Source organism: Abramis brama, assembly GCF_963993115.1.
Source record: "Abramis brama genome assembly, chromosome: 6".
NCBI classification, from domain to species: Eukaryota; Metazoa; Chordata; class Actinopteri; order Cypriniformes; family Leuciscidae; genus Abramis; species Abramis brama.
Genome location: NC_139968.1, coordinates 42,616,726 through 42,633,274, shown reverse-complemented (window position 1 = coordinate 42,633,274; position 16,549 = coordinate 42,616,726). Strand labels below are relative to the sequence as shown.

Genomic DNA, 16,549 nt, shown 5'->3' with positions numbered 1-16,549 from the left:
TTTGTTTCTATACGAGAATAACAGTGAATGTTAATCCTTTATAACTAACTTAACCAGTAATTTATCACATCAGAACAGAAACAACTGAAACCAGAAAAACACATTTAAAACTCACCATCCAGACGCCACAAACACAAACAGAGCAAAACTAATTTGAGGAACATTTTCTTCATCGGTTCACTGAAAAGCCCACGATAGTAACTCTTAATGTCTGAAACACTCAGATTGCTCTGAAAGACTGAACTGAGATATTTATCTGGTTGTGTGTGAATCCTCCCCCAACCTCAGTCAGTTTCCGCTCACACATCCGTCTCCTTTAACATCACGAAAATCAACAAGCTTTTGCTGATCTTACATTTTCAAATGAATTCTGGCCCTGAATGAAAACTAATAGCAGAAGAGTGAAATATTGGATTAGATATCTGTATCTACTGGTGTGTTATTTAGTGCTGTGAGCTGTCAATCATATTTGACCTCTGACCTGTGACTCTTATTTGACTGTTGATGGATTCACTTTATTTCAGTGTAAAGATGTTTTGTGTGGAGTGGAAGATTGTGAGCTTCTTATTAGCAGGAGAGAAAATGAAGAAACGCTTCAGCCACAAACTACTGACACACACAGAGACGACAAACATCCAGCAGAAGCTGTTTATCCACCGACAGATCAAACCAGACACACAGATGTTTGTACAGATAAAATAAAGAGAAAAAAAACATTCTTATGAATAAACAATAATGGAGAAACGTTCTAAAAGTAATCTCGCCTTGAAAAAACTCACCCAGTCAGAATCACGCGTGAAAGGGTTAAATAGACTATTGGTTTCACATGTTTTTAATGACAAAATTAAATTAAACTCCATTATTTATTTTCGTTGCTTTATGATATTGTTTATTTCAGTCACTCTAAACTCTGATCTTAGTAATAGTAGTTAATAGTAATCAGCAGGATTTTAAAAAGCCAGTAAATCACATTTATAATGTGATTTTCATCTGGAGAAACTGAGAAGTGTAGATCTTTGATGTCAATCTTTCTTTTTAAAGTCACATTTCTTTCTAGAACCAGTAAGTGTGACCATATTAGCCGGTTCTGTCAACACTGCATTGGCTCTCTATCAAACATTGCATACATTTTAAATTCCTGCTGATTACTAACAAATCCCTGAATGGTTTCGCTCCTCAGTACTTGAGCTTTTATCACTTTATAGTCCTTCACATCCACTGCAGTCTCACAGTTCTGGCCAGTTGATAATAACTGGAATATCAAAATACACTGGAGGCGGAAGATCCTTTTCATATTTAGCGCCAAACACTGGAATAGTCTTCCTAGCTTTGTTTGGGAGGCAGACACACTCTGTCAGTTTAAATCTAGAGTAAAAACACATCTCTTTAACCTGGCATACACATAACACATTATCACATTCATATAATTCAAATCCGTTAAAGGATTGTCTGTCTCTTTCTTATCCCGAGGTTACTGTAGTCTGCCGGATCTGGTCCGTATCCAGATCAGATGGAGGATCTGCACATAGAGATGAACACAACAGCCCTGAATGCACAGATGCTTCATACTCTTTCTCTGTGGAAGGCCCTGGTATCACCTCGAGTCCCACGCTTGTGTTGCCGTCGCTAGACTACCTCGACAGACACCACAGTCACGGGTTGGGCTGCGGTTTTAAATAGCCATCTAGATCAGTAAATTCATGAGAAACTCTACAATCAGTCAAATCATCATTTAACAGTTTTGATGTGTTTTACTGATTTCATGTCATCTGAGCTTCACCACTTTGAGCTCCAGTCGGCCACAGCGTCCACTAGATCTGATAGATAGTGTTATTTTCACAAGTGCCTCATAAAGTTCTCACGGACTAGAGAAGTTAAAAACATCTTAAAGTAACAGTTTGATCTTGTCATGAGATCCTGTGAGTGTTTGGCTCTGCTCTCTCCTGTAACTCTTCAGGACGTTTGTTGCTCATTTCTGATCAATTGTCTTGATTGTTTCTCCTCTCAGACTGATTTCAGAGTTTCTCTAATGGTTTTATGGAGCAGGAACAGATCGCCTGCTATAACTGTGTGTATGAAAGTGTCCTAATCTTCATATGATTAATATTCAACAGCTATGGATAATGACGCTGATGTGATGCTCTAAATGCTCACTTTGTTCAGAGTCAGAGCCGGATTATCCATAAGGGCACTTGGGCCAGGGGCACCAACCATTCACAACCACTAGGGGGGCACCACATGACACAAGCTTTAAAAATATTTTTCGTAAATTGTTATATTATTAACTTGAAATTCTTTAAAGACCATACATAACTTGTTTATGAACACTAATTTAACATTAATAATAATAATAATAAAAAATTATAAATAAATAAAGATTACATGACCACTATCACTCCCCCCCTCCCTCCCCAATCTGTCAGAGTTGAGTTGGTCCACAACTAGTACGCACAAATGTGTCTTTTTTTAACGGCTACAGAAAATTAATCTAAATCCAAAATGGACAGATGTCAATTGAGTGGTTTTGCAGTTGTTATATGTGTTAAAGATTTTATTTGGGATGTGTTCATTGTGATTATATTGGCTGGGTTTATAAAAGTTTATCAAATTGAAATGATCTTTGCTTGGTGCATTTGGAAACAAATCTTGTCTATTTCTAAATGTAATCGTGTGCATCACTGATGATTATTATACTGTCCGTGTGTTGACAAAAACTTTGATTAAACACACTCGTCTCGCAACCAAAGCGGAGACGTTACAATTGCCAGTGCACTGAGCGGAGTTTTGCCGCTTTAGTGGACACGCACCGTTACTGCTAAGCCTACTTGGTGTCGGCGATGACCGCCAGGCGAATGAGGATATTCTTCTTTGGGGAGACAGGAGCGAGGAAGAGGACATTAATGAAGGTTTTTTGGGCAAACGTGAATTGACGCTGTCAATTAATTGATGTACATTTTGAATTGAGACATTTGAATATAGTGCTCACTGCTTATATTCCTACATGTATGTAGTTGGACAAGTTAGCAAATTACATTTGAGAAACAGGGGGGGGGGGGGGGGGGCTTTGAGGTATAGTGCCAACTGGATCAACTGGATCTTACAGCAGAGTCCAGAGGAATCACAACATCTGCTGTTCATAACGGGACATATCGATACAAGAGAGTGTGTCGTCGGCCAGCGAGCAAAATCAACATGAAGTCACATCAGCACTCGCAGGTATTGAGTTGGTCCACAACTAGTACGCACAAATGTGTCTTTTTTTAACGATGAACTAGAGGAACTAACCAGCACTATGAGCACCATTCTCTCTGGGAAATTGGATATTGTTGCACCTATGAGACTAAAAAAGGTCAGAGAGAAAATTAAAGCACCATGGTACAACAATACTACGCGTGTTCTAAAGAGAGAAACCCGTAATTTAGAGCGTAAATGGAAACAAACTAATTTAGAGGTTTTTAGAATCGCTTGGAAAGACAGTACGTCACGTTATAAAAAGGCCCTAAAAGTAGCCAGGGCTGAGCATCTCCGCAAACTAATAGAAAACAACCAAAACAATCCTAGGTTTTTATTTAACACCGTGGCTAGACTAACAAATAAACAAGCGTCACCTGAACAAAATATTCCGTTACAGTTTAGTAGTAATGATTTCATGAATTTTTTCACTGAAAAAATAGAAAACATCCGAACCACAATTGTAAACGTTCAATCCTCAATCGCGCCTTATAATTCAGCCTCGATTACCCCGCAAGAACAATTACAGTACTTTACAACTATAGAACAAAAAGAGTTAATTAAACTTATCACTTCCTCTAAAACAACATGTTTATTAGATCCTATACCAACTAAACTACTGAAAGAAGTGCTACCTATAGTGGAAGAGCCTCTCCTCAATATTATTAACTCATCTTTATCTTTAGGTCATGTTCCAAGAACTTTTAAACTGGCAGTTATAAAACCACTCATTAAGAAACCACAATTAGACCCAAATAACCTAGCAAATTATAGACCCATTTCAAATCTTCCTTTTATGTCCAAAATACTAGAAAAAGTTGTGTCCGCCCAACTAGGCTCTTTCTTACAAGAAAATGACATCTATGAAAAGTTTCAGTCTGGATTCAGGCCGCATCATAGCACTGAAACTGCGCTCGTTAAAATCACAAATGATTTACTCTTAGCTTCTGACCAAGGCTGTATCTCAATATTAGTTTTACTTGATCTTAGTGCTGCGTTCGATACTATAGATCACACAATACTCTTAGATCGACTACAAAATTATACTGGTGTTCAAGGACAAGCATTAAGCTGGTTCAGATCATACCTATCTGACCGATACCATTTTGTCTATTTAAATGGAGAAAAATCGATCATAACTCCAGTAAACTATGGAGTGCCGCAAGGATCTGTGTTAGGCCCTCTATTATTCTCAATATATATGCTGCCACTTGGAAATATTATAAGGAAACATGGAATTAGTTTCCATTGTTATGCTGATGACACTCAAATCTATATTTCATCACGGCCGGATGAAAACGCTAAATTATCCAAATTGACAGAGTGTGTTAAAGATATAAAAGATTGGATGACGCGCAATTTTCTTTTATTAAATCCAGACAAGACAGAGGTAATACTTATCGGTTCAAAAAACCGCCCACAAAACCTCTTACAATACAACTTTAACATAGTAGGGTGTCCTGTTACTTTATCCTCTACAGTAAAAGACCTGGGTGTTATATTAGATTGTAACCTGTCTTTTGAAAATCATATTTCATATGTTACAAAAACAGCCTTTTTCCACCTTAGAAACATTGCTAAGCTACGTAATATGCTATCTGTTTCTGATGCAGAAAAGTTAGTTCATGCGTTCATGACCTCGAGACTAGATTACTGTAATGCTTTATTAGCTGGTTGTCCTGCATCCTCAATAAACAAGCTACAGTTAGTCCAAAATGCCGCCGCTAGAGTTCTTACTAGATCAAGAAAATTTGACCATATAACACCAATTTTATCATCACTACATTGGCTACCTATAAAGTTCCGTATTAACTACAAGGTATTGCTACTGACTTATAAAGCCCTAAACGGCCTAGCTCCAGTCTATTTAACGGATCTTCTATCGCCCTATAATCCATCGCGCTCTTTAAGATCACTAAATTCAAGGCTTTTGGTCATACCTAGGATATCCAGATCAACCAAAGGAGGGAGATCATTTTCACATTTAGCTCCAAAACTCTGGAATAGCCTTCCTGATACTGTTCGTTGCTCAGACTCGCTCTCCCAGTTTAAAACTAGACTAAAGACGCATCTCTTCAGCCAGGCATTTATATAATATTTTTAATCATACAGTTAAATCCGGTCTCTACTTCATAAACGCCAGAGGAGAACTGGCCCCCGACTGAGCCTGGGTTCTCCCAAGGTTTTTTTTTTCTCCATTAGGTCACCTGATGGAGTTTTTCGGTTCCTTGCCACTGTTGCCTTTGGCTTGCTCAGTTGGGGATACTTAATTTAATTTAATTAATCAATCAACAATACTATTGATCAGCATTAACAAACGTGGATGTTTTACACTAGAAACAAACACTGATGTACTATTTTATCTAATTCTGTGAAGCTGCTTTGATGCAATCTGTATTGTGAAAAGCGCTATATAAATAAAGTTGACTTGACTTGACTATTGAGGGAGTGGAGAATATCTCTGATGAAATTATTATACTTGCTCCAAACCAAGAGACACATGATCAGAGACGACATGCAGTCTAGCGGAGGCTCGTAGACTGTGGATTGACACTCAACATAATACAATGTGAACAAGCTAGTGTTAATGGGAATGCTGCTTTCTGAAAAGGGGATTGACCGACCGCTGAAAGGGTTCATGCTGTGGTTGAGGCCAGAGAACCAGAGAAACACAGAAGATTAAGTGCCTTAAAACTAGAGGTCGACCGATTAATAGAGACGATTTTTGGCATTTTTTAATGAATCGGCATCAGCCGATAGTGCCGCAAATTAGGCCGATTAATAGGCGTTTCGAGTCTATCGACTTAGGTGTAACGAATGGACTTAATCCAAAAAGCTCTAGACATCATAAAACCTTCCCCCTCTCTCCTGTTGTCATCGGCCCTCAAACCAGTTCTCTTGAAAGACCATTATCACCTCTGCTCTCCTGAACGATCTCAGCAAGAGACTGTACCTGCAACAGAGTCCTGCACGGGTCCGATTTTGTAAATCCGCACCCGCCCGTACCCACAGTGCTTAAAACCGCATCCGACCCGTTATCCATCAACAGCACTAATTAAAATCCGCACCCGACTCGACCCGCTTAAAATAGAACCGACACCAAACCCGCACCCGAAATAAAATCAGTTTAGCCAATCACATAGACACACTTACAAAAATGTTAGTCGCCAGGTCATACAGAGGTTACTACAGGACAATTAACACAAGGACAACTTCAGCCGAAACTGTAAAAAGGCCGGTACATGAAGAACATGGCTAACTACAAAACTGAGTAACATTTTACCAATCGAACAGACGCGGCTACAACAATATGCCACGCAGTTTCGTCTAGCTACATTTGACATTTTTGGGTTCAAACATGCCCTGCACACCACACATACTTAACAGTGTTAAATTTGAAAAATACTGTTCGATAGAACTGCTTTGTTACCACAGTTTCTGCGTGCTTCCTCGACGATGAAGTTTCACATTTGCGGCTATCCAACACGAAAATGCAGCAAGCCTTTCACAATATTTTCTTCAGATAACTCCAAATTTCTCCCACACACTGGACTTCATTTTTGATGACGTGTTGTCGACAACTTTACAATCTCCACTAGCTATTCTTTTCTTCAACTCCTCAGCATCCATCTCGACGACTGCAAGCAGATTGCGCGCACGTGGTTATGAGGAATTTTTAAAAGTGAAAGTAGCCTAAGTAACGATATAGATCCTGGGAGGGCGTGGGCACAAATAAACTGATGTGGATTTTAAATTATTTTATTAACTTGAAATAAAGGCATATTTTTGTAGATGTGTTCCTAAAAATATGCATATATTATTTTTACGTTTACATGTGATTGTTTTAAACCCTTGTTTAGACCCGTGTTTTCCGTGTCCGACCCGACCCGACCCGCACCCGTATCCGACACGGTTGGATATTTTTCACCCGTTTGAGCAAAATTTGCGGGTCACCCGTCGGGTACCCGAACCCGTGCAGGACTCTAACCTGCAACCCTCAAAAGATAGCACAGCAGACCAGACTAGACCCCGAAGCCGCCGCCAGGCGCCGCCATTTGCGCCATTTAGAATTTCAGCCGCCGCCAGCCAATAATTTCGTAAGCCAAATTGAGCCGCCATCTGATAAAGTTTGGCTGAGCCGGCTAGAATTATTTGCATCAAATAATAATTCTATCACATAGAGACATACACACACGAAATATAAACAATACATGAGATCTATTTTCTCACTGGATTCATAACAGCACAGTCTTGTGCTCGTTGCTACGATACACAGACTCACAGTGAATTGACGACCAATTAAAATTGCTCGTTTTCCATACAGAAGAAGCGATGCATTTTTTTCTCGCACTGAGGTGAAATGGTGGAAAGAAGCAAGCAAGGTAATTTTGATCTCACTTCTCACATACTTTCCTAATTCCTACTTACTTTTTTTTTTAACTTAGGCCTACCCAGACTTTTGTTAAATCTTCAGGGCACGGTTGCACAAACACCTGAATCAAAGATTGATGTTATGAACCAAATATTCTGGAACGGAGATTTATAGCACTGAACGTGATATTACTGCAGTAACAAACCACTGTTTCTAATTCACGACGCATGCTTCAGTGTAAATTGAAGTGAAATGTGCAAAACTTTGTCCAAAATAATACTGATAACAGTGTGTGTTTATATTAAGGCGAGACACGGCAGGCATCGTTTTTTTTTTTTTACTGGTCAATTTTGAGATTTTTGGATATTTGTCTTCAATAACATGTCCTCTTTCAGACTTGTGGTGAAAAAAAGTCCGAAATACACATTTAGGTCTTTATTTTACTACACTTCGTCTGTTTGCGTCTGTAGATTTCTCATAAATTCAACAAAATTTTGCGTTCTTAATCAACATACTTCTCCGCGATCTCTGCCGTCACCCTCTCACATGCACCGTTAGGAAGCTCTCTCTCTTCTGTACAATTCTGTTGGATCCAAATATGGATCACTTGCTCCTTCAAGGTGTAATATGATAAGCTTCATCCATGATAATGCCAAGTTATTGTATACAACTTAGCCTACATACATTTAGCCTAAACACAACACATTGTAGGCTATTTGAAAATGTTTAGTAGCATACAGACTACAAAATAAATATGTACATACGTTGTGAAAGTAAAATCTGGTGTTTTCTTTATTACATTGTATTGCATTTTGTAGAAATATAGTGTAAAATATAGTGTAAGCCATGCATTGCTTGGAAATATTGAGATCTAGTAAATCAGTATAACATAGACATCTGTAGACATGAAGTGGCAGCTTCAGCCATTTGCAGCTATGAAAAGTTTGGCGGCTGCAGCAGCCATTTAGGTTTTGGCTGAGCCGGCTAGCCAGCCAATAACTTCATCAGCCAGCCATTATTCTCAAAACAAATGGCTTCGGGCTCTAGACCAGACGGCGCAAGCCATTTGGTCAAAGACAAACTTCCAATACACAAAGGACATTTACTCCATTCTTACCCACAAACTTTCCCAAATGTTTATAGTATTTCTCCTGTGTTTCGTGCATGTCCCTATGTTTTATTAGTTATGACTAGTTATGATTCTTTAGTTATGTTAGAGTGACTTCAAATGTTGATATCCAAAGATGATGTATCACTGCTTTAACATCTTCAAATCCCCTCTTTCCTGGTATCAAAATAATCCTCGTTGGATTTTATAATCAATGGTGTACGATATGTTATGATAAATTGCATCATGATATTTTTACCATACTTTTGTGTAAAGACTGCACAACTTCTCCATGCCAGCATGAACATGCAAATGGGGATAAGATAGACAAAGACTTTCTCCCGGTCATCTTTGATTGGTCGAAGAATTTCTTATCTTTATTTACATTGGGCGGGTAAGTCCATGGAGGCTTCCATATCATTCCGCCATTTTGAAAAATTATAATAGCAGAGAGGGACAAAAAGCACTAGCCTACCTCAACGCGTTTCCACAACACGTTTTCATTCAGAGCCAGCATTACATGACTGAAACCAGCTGAAATGGACAAGGAGAACAGTAAGAGGCGCTTGTCACTGCCCTGGCATATTTGAAAGGCAGCCCTGCATGGTACTTCATAATGCAGGATCATACTTATGCTGAGCCACAGGAGAAGGAATCCTCATCGCCAAAAAAGCAAACAATTTTATTAAAAAGGAAACGTGACAGACGAATTAAAAAAACGAGGGTAAATAACGAGATAGCTTTTCCCAGGTGGAAAGAGCTAATGAAGGAGAAAGACTTTGAAAGGGACGCTGAAGTTGCCTGCTTTCTTCTCGACAGGTAAGTCAATGTTACGGTCTAAATTACAAGCTTTTTTTCATTTGTTGGTTGTGTAATTCATTATATAGGCAGCGTAACAGTAGAACATGCAGTTAAACTCCATGAAGGGCTATTGGGAGAAATGTTGTCAAAGCTTCAGGTACATAACGGCTACCGTAGTTGCAACACTAATTTGAAAAAGCGAGGAGCTAGAGAGCACTATTCGTTTGAATGCAAAATACAAAATTCCTACACAGTGTACCTTTAACACACAGCAACCCCAAACATCCAGCAGAAGCTGTTTATCCACATGCCAGATCAAACCAGATTTTTGTACAGATAAAACAAACAGGAAACATTTTGCAGGGTCCATTTACAATCCAAAACCAGTGAATAACATTTATAGTGTTTGCCTGCATTGTTACAAAATTAATGAGTGAATGTTAATGAGAAAAAACACAGTAACCTGTGATGTTATTGTTCATTTAGAGAAATTTGTATTTGTTACCGGAGAGATTTGGGGTTTGGAAAATCCGGGTTTACAACAAGATCTCTAGGTTTTATGATTGCAGACTTTGGTATTTTGGCAAATCTGAGCAAAATAACTAGGGTGACCAGACGTCCCGAAAAATTAGGGACAGTCCCGAAATCTAAGCTGTTGTTCTGAGTCCCGAATCTGGCCCTAATTGTCCCGAAAATTATACTAAAGCAAAATCTTGAGTAGTTATTGTCTGATAAAACATTAAAAACTGTCAGTGGAGGCGCGAATTTCTATGCATTGATAAGTGAGTGCAAGTTGCAGCCGCCACGAGGACAGTGAATGTGCAGGCAGTCGTAAAGGAGCGATTGATTGGTCGCGGCACTGTGTGCAAAAAAATACTTTGGCCTGCTGTCTGATTACACAAAGCAAATCATCTAAACAATTATTTAGTTTTCTTATTTAATGACTGACAATTTAGTTGTAATAATGATTTTGGCATAAGGCTTATTAGCGTTAGTCTATAGTAGGGCCCTATAATTTCCGCAATCGCGGAATTGGCAAATTAACGCGGAATCTAGTGTAGCGGATTGACTGGGTTTTTGCTGGGGTGCCAACTTATAAGTAAAATTTAAATTTCAAAGTCAATCATACAAAGGATTCAACTTGTTACCTTTTGAATCCTATTGAACATTAGACAATTTCCCAGATAACAAACAAATTTGTATTGCAGGATTGTTTTATATTCATACTGCTCTTCTGATTTATACACACACAAAAACAAAAAACAATTTCAATTAACCATTTGATAAGAAAATTATTTGCAACAACAAAACATAAATTCTTGTGGTGTTAATTCAATTTCACTAATACAATTTCTAGAGGTACCTCTCCTACACCTGATTAATTCATCCAAATCTCTGCTGACCTTTTAGCATGAATAATACAACTGGCATAACACTCTTGTGGAAACACTACAGCATTAGACCATATTGGTTTAATAACAGTGGATCAACACGCATTGATTCAAAGTACACAATTCAAACATGCAATGATTCAGTGATTCAAAACTCTTCATGATTCGTTCAACAGTTCAAATATTCAGGAACTCTCACTGTTCAATGATTCAGTGTCTCATTTCAACGATTTCATGACTCAGTTCAACGAATCCATGACTCAGTTCAACGATTCAATGACTCAGTTCAACGATTCAATGGCTCAGTTCAACGATTCAATGGCTCAGTTCAACGATTCCATGACTCAGTTCAACGATTCAATGACTCAGTTCAACGATTCAATGACTCAGTTCAACATTTCAATGTCTCAGTTCAACGATTCAATGGCTCAGTTCAACGATTCAATGACTCAGTTCAACGATTCATTCAACAGTTCAAAACATTCAGAATATCTCACTGTTTGACGCTGCAGTGACTCAATTCAAACGTTCCTCAGCCACGAAAACAAGAAAAAATGCTCAAAAAATAAATAAACAGGGAAATACTTGAGTGACGTCTTCCTTCAGGGTTCAGCAGTAATGGTAAACCGGGAATTGCAATTCAAACCAGCCATTTTGTTGCCATCTCTCGTCTAGCTGCCAGCGTTAATCCATAAACGGATGTCCGTAACAATTGGGACAGACTCAATCACTGTGTTTAGACCTCCAGTGTTAGTCCATTTTCAGTCCTTTAACCTCCGACATCAGTCAAAGTTAGCATTTCAGGTTTGTGTAGAGAGAGAGCCTATTCTAGCTCTAGCTAACGTTACCTCCGTTCCATTTTTCTTTGCCTTTATACTCACAACTCTCTATCACAACATCGCCCTCCTGTGGACATTACAATCATTTTTGATGACAACATCCAGTTCGTCACACTAGTGTTAACGCAGAATTTCACGGAATATTACATATTTGCAATAAAATTCTGTTTTTGTGTGGGAGAAAAACGTATGTCTGAGGAAAATGTATACCGGGGGAAGCAAATCTGGGCGACACAACCCCTCCCGTTATTTCAGCTCCCCTTTCAAAACAATGAAAGCATGGCGAAGCGGCTCTCCACGGCTCTGCTTTCGTCTGGGAAAAAGTTAAGGCCGGCGACACACTGGCTGCGTGGCGTGAGCATCTCAGCTGTGTGGCGTGTCCGTTTTTATTTCGGCACCCAGAAATAAATAGAGCTTGCACACTGCCTGCATGACACGCGCATCTCAGGTGCGGCTCGAAAACGCGTGTATGCTAGAAATAGAACCGACGCCTATTTTTCAAATGCAAAGTAAATGTAATTTAAAAAAATATTATCGATTTTCAAATACTGCACCTGTCAATACAGAACGAAATATTCTATAGCCTATTTTGCCGTCAACACTGCCGACGTTGTCTTTGCTGCTATATATTTATGTTTAACATGAAGTATAGGCCTTCCACAACTCTCTCCCCATATGTCCAATATATCACCAATGAGGCTTATCATATGCCACCTAGCAGAAGCAGCGCCGCGTCAGACACGCTTCTGGTGTGCAAAGACATGGAAAACGCCACGCATCTGACACGCAACAGAAACGCCATGCTCACGCCACGCAGCCAGTGTGTCACCAGCCTTGATGCTAAGCCCTCAGTACCGAGCCGGGCAGTTCCCACGTTTTATGTCTCAGGCGAACTTGTTTTGTCAACATTCCGTTGACTGGAAGCGCAAAAATACATGCACTGACCACCTGTTATCCAAAAGCCATGTGAAGAACAAGGAGAAGTACAATGATAACGCTATTAAGGCCACCACGTCCCTACAGATGTGCATTACTGCTGCTGCATTCAACTTGGCTGTTACATGATGACAAAGTCAACTTTAATTTCATAACTCAGGGAGTAGGCCCTACTTGCTGTATTTTGCCTTGTTTTTGATGCACTTTAATGTACAGTATGGAAAAGATGATTCTTATAAATTTGGTCCTATTTTTTTACTTGAAAGAAAAAGCTAATGGAGCACTTTTATTTAAACTTATATAAACAAACATAATTTATTTTACTGGACAGTATAAAGCTCATTACCATTCATATTTTGTTGTTACTGAAAAGTACTGAGTAAATGTGATGTTTACTCGATGAGTGATGAAATATATGACATCAATAAATTTAACCCTTTCACGCATAGTGGTCACTACAGTGGACAGCTATTAAAAAAGCATTTTCTTGAATTTGCACGGGTTTTTATGGCAAAGTTGCACATCAATCTCTTCATTGGACCCTGGTGCATCATCCTATAAATTGCAACCAAGTGGCAAGCCTTTGTGTTTCGATTTTTTCCCCCTCCAAACCAAGATGGCCAAGGGTCAGTCAGACATGCCAAGTTGCTCCAGAATATCCACCCATTCCTTCTATCCTAGAAGACTCTTGTAGGTAAAAAAAATATTGCAGCATAAAGCAATATCTAATGAGTCATATCACAGTAAAATTTTCCAAGTTTTGATTTTAGATTGAGAGAAAACTCTGATTAATCACATGTCCACTGTAGTGGACGTCATGCATGCAATGGCTATATTTCAGCTACAATTCATAATTATAATGTGAATATTGTTTTTGAAATTTAAAACTTAAAAACTTAATATGCATGGACTTTTTCTACTGTAAATAAATGTATTTGTATTATTAGAATGTAATTTTCATTGACATCGAAAAAAGTCATGTGATTACATAATGTATGACACTTGTAATGCATTACTTTACTTGTTAGATCAAAAAGTAATCTGATTTTATAATGCATGTTATTGTAATGCGTTTTTTTTACTAATAACATCAAAAAGTAATCTGATTACGTAATGCATGTTACTTTTAATGCGTTTCTTTACTCATAATATCAAAAAATAATCTGATTACATAATGCATGTTACTTGTAATGCGTTTCCTTTCTCATAACATCAAAAAGTAATCTGATTATGTAATGTGCGTTATTGTAATGCGTTTTTTTACTCATAACATCAAAAAGTAATCTGATTACGTAATGCATGTTACTTGTAATGCGTTTCTTTACTCATTACATCAAAAAGTAATCTGATTAGGTAATGCACATTACTTGTAGTTAATTACTTGTTAGATCAAAAAGTAATCTGATTAGGTAATGCATGTTACTTGTAACACATTACTTTACTTGTAACATCAAAAAAGTAATCTGAATGTGTTATGCATGTTACTTGTAATGCATTACCCCCAACACTGATCATTTCAGATGAGATTGAAAAAACGTATCGCTAGGTTTTCTCAGAGGAGGGCTATGATAGAAATGTGCATGTCCATCTTGAACATAATCAGAATTATCAGCTAATAAGGGTAAATCTCCATACTCTGGTGCACTGGAGGGAGCATCTGAGTGGTTTCCACAGTTGTAGCTTGACAGGCTGTAGAAAATTCTGATGGAATCACGTCCTCATGTTCTGATATCATAGATACGCGAAGTGCAACTTGTATGAAGTTGTATGAAGCCATTGCAATATTTTGCATTTATATTTTTTGTATATATTTTATAGTTTTCACATTATTTGATATAATTGCATTGATTAGTTTGTTAAATTCACATACTTTATCTGTTTGATTATTGTCTTATATTTAATACAGTATATCTTCAGTTTAAACCAACCGCATGCTGTCCACTCAAGTGGACATCTGAAGATCTCTTTGAAAAATTTGTAAAAAAATAAAATAAAAATCAATTATTGTTTTTCATGCCCTAAGAGCAATAAAAACACATAGGAAAAAAATCCTGACTGAGGTTATCATAATTCATGCATGAAAGGGTTAAGGTCATTCCTATTTTATTTGTGTACATTTTAATCATTAACATTAAAAGCACTGTTTTTACGACTAAAATAATAGTAAAGGGTAAAAAAAAAAAATAATTCCCAAAAAATTAAAACGGAAAAAAAAGAACTTGCAAAAATAAAAACTTGGGAAATTTGGGAAAAAATAAAATGGATTTTATAGGGCCCTACTATAGCCTGAAAGGTCTGATTTACGCACTGTAACAAAAGTCATTATTTTGTTGTTTTTTTCAGAATCACATTTGAGTTTATGATTTTAATGTTGTTTTTTTGTGGCAGACTAAAGACTAATGACAGACTGTTGATCTTTGAATAAAAATATGTTTGGTTCAGGTTTTAAATTCATTATCTTTTATTACAGGCTATGTAGTCTTATATCATTGAAGGCCTACTCATGCTCAGGCCCTTCATGACAACTGTTAGGGGGGTGATTATATTAAGCCTTAAAGTTCTGCATAATTAAGGGCGTGGCCACTTGAGGGACAGGTTGATTGCCGCTGCTGTCACTACTAGCCGTTTGTCTGCTGTTAGCCGTCATGTCACCTCAGCTAATTCCAGTCGCTGAACTTGGCATCTCTGCAGTGTTTGTGCTTTTTTCGGGATTATTTCATACAGTTTAATTCATGCATTATACCTTCACCCACGCCGTTGGATTCCGTCGTTGTCGAGTATCGAGAGAACAACCAGCGCTGTATTTCAGTTGTTTTCCTCTGTGAACATGCACTAATGACTAATGGATGCCTGACAATTTTGTTGCTTTTTGGAGTTCAGATTTAAAAACGTCTATAGATATAGAGACTACCCTCGTTCTGCGGTACCGTTGCTCTCATGGAACAGATAGACTATATGCTTATTTAACTGTTTAGTGTTAAATAAAAAGTACCGCCAGATGAAATCCTGCAAGTGTCAGTGCTTTCTCTCCGTCCATGCAATAGATGCACACTGCACACCCTTGAATGAGCGCGGATTTCTAGTGAATTTACTTGAACTTCTGAGCTAATATCTTTGGTTAAACCCATTTGTGACGGCTGGCTCCGCCCACTTTAGGCTTCAAAAACACTCTTCAGAAACCTACGGGTGACGTCACGGACACTACGTCCATATTTTTTTGCAGTCTATGTGAAATACAAGTATGGCAAGCGTACACTATGATCCTGTATACTAACAGTTACAAGGCTCAGAAAAAAACATTCGAAAGATTAAGTCTAAATATTCCCACATTTGAGTGAACCAAGTCTCCAAAAAGACAAAAAATAAATAAAAAGTCCTCTGACCCACTGAGCGCCTCATGCTGGATGTACTGTTGATCTATCAAAAAAAATAATGTAGGCTACAACTGTAATGTTGCAGGGCCGGCTCAGGAGACTCGGCTGACAGATTTACTGTTGTGGTGAGATCTGGTATTTATCTCATCCTCCTGATTAACACCTAGTATCACAGTTGCTAGGTAGTCTTTTACTGTCAGGTCAGAACAGGATTAAATCCTCACTAGCTTGTTTAATTTATACCAGTAAATCTAGGTGTATTCCCTACACTCTCGTGAAACAATAATGATCATATGGATCAAATTCATGCTTACCCTCCTGCAGAATCGTTCCTGGAACCTTTGTTGTCCTTGGTCTTGCAAACATTATTATAATGCTCTGTCTATCACTAATAGAACTGTCTTTGTAAGCTGAAGTGAAACGTAACAGTGTTTGTCTTTATGAAATAAAATTTATTTAAACAAAAGATAAAATACTGGTTACATAAGGATTAATAT

The 16,549-nt window shown here is 38.0% G+C and overlaps 1 protein-coding gene across 1 annotated transcript in view; it reads right to left on the bottom strand.

The window, feature by feature from the left end:
* LOC311084267 (calcium homeostasis endoplasmic reticulum protein-like) overlaps window positions 1-16,549 on the bottom strand; it is a 39,479-nt gene that overhangs the window by 20,437 nt on the left and 2,493 nt on the right. The window lies entirely within an intron of this gene.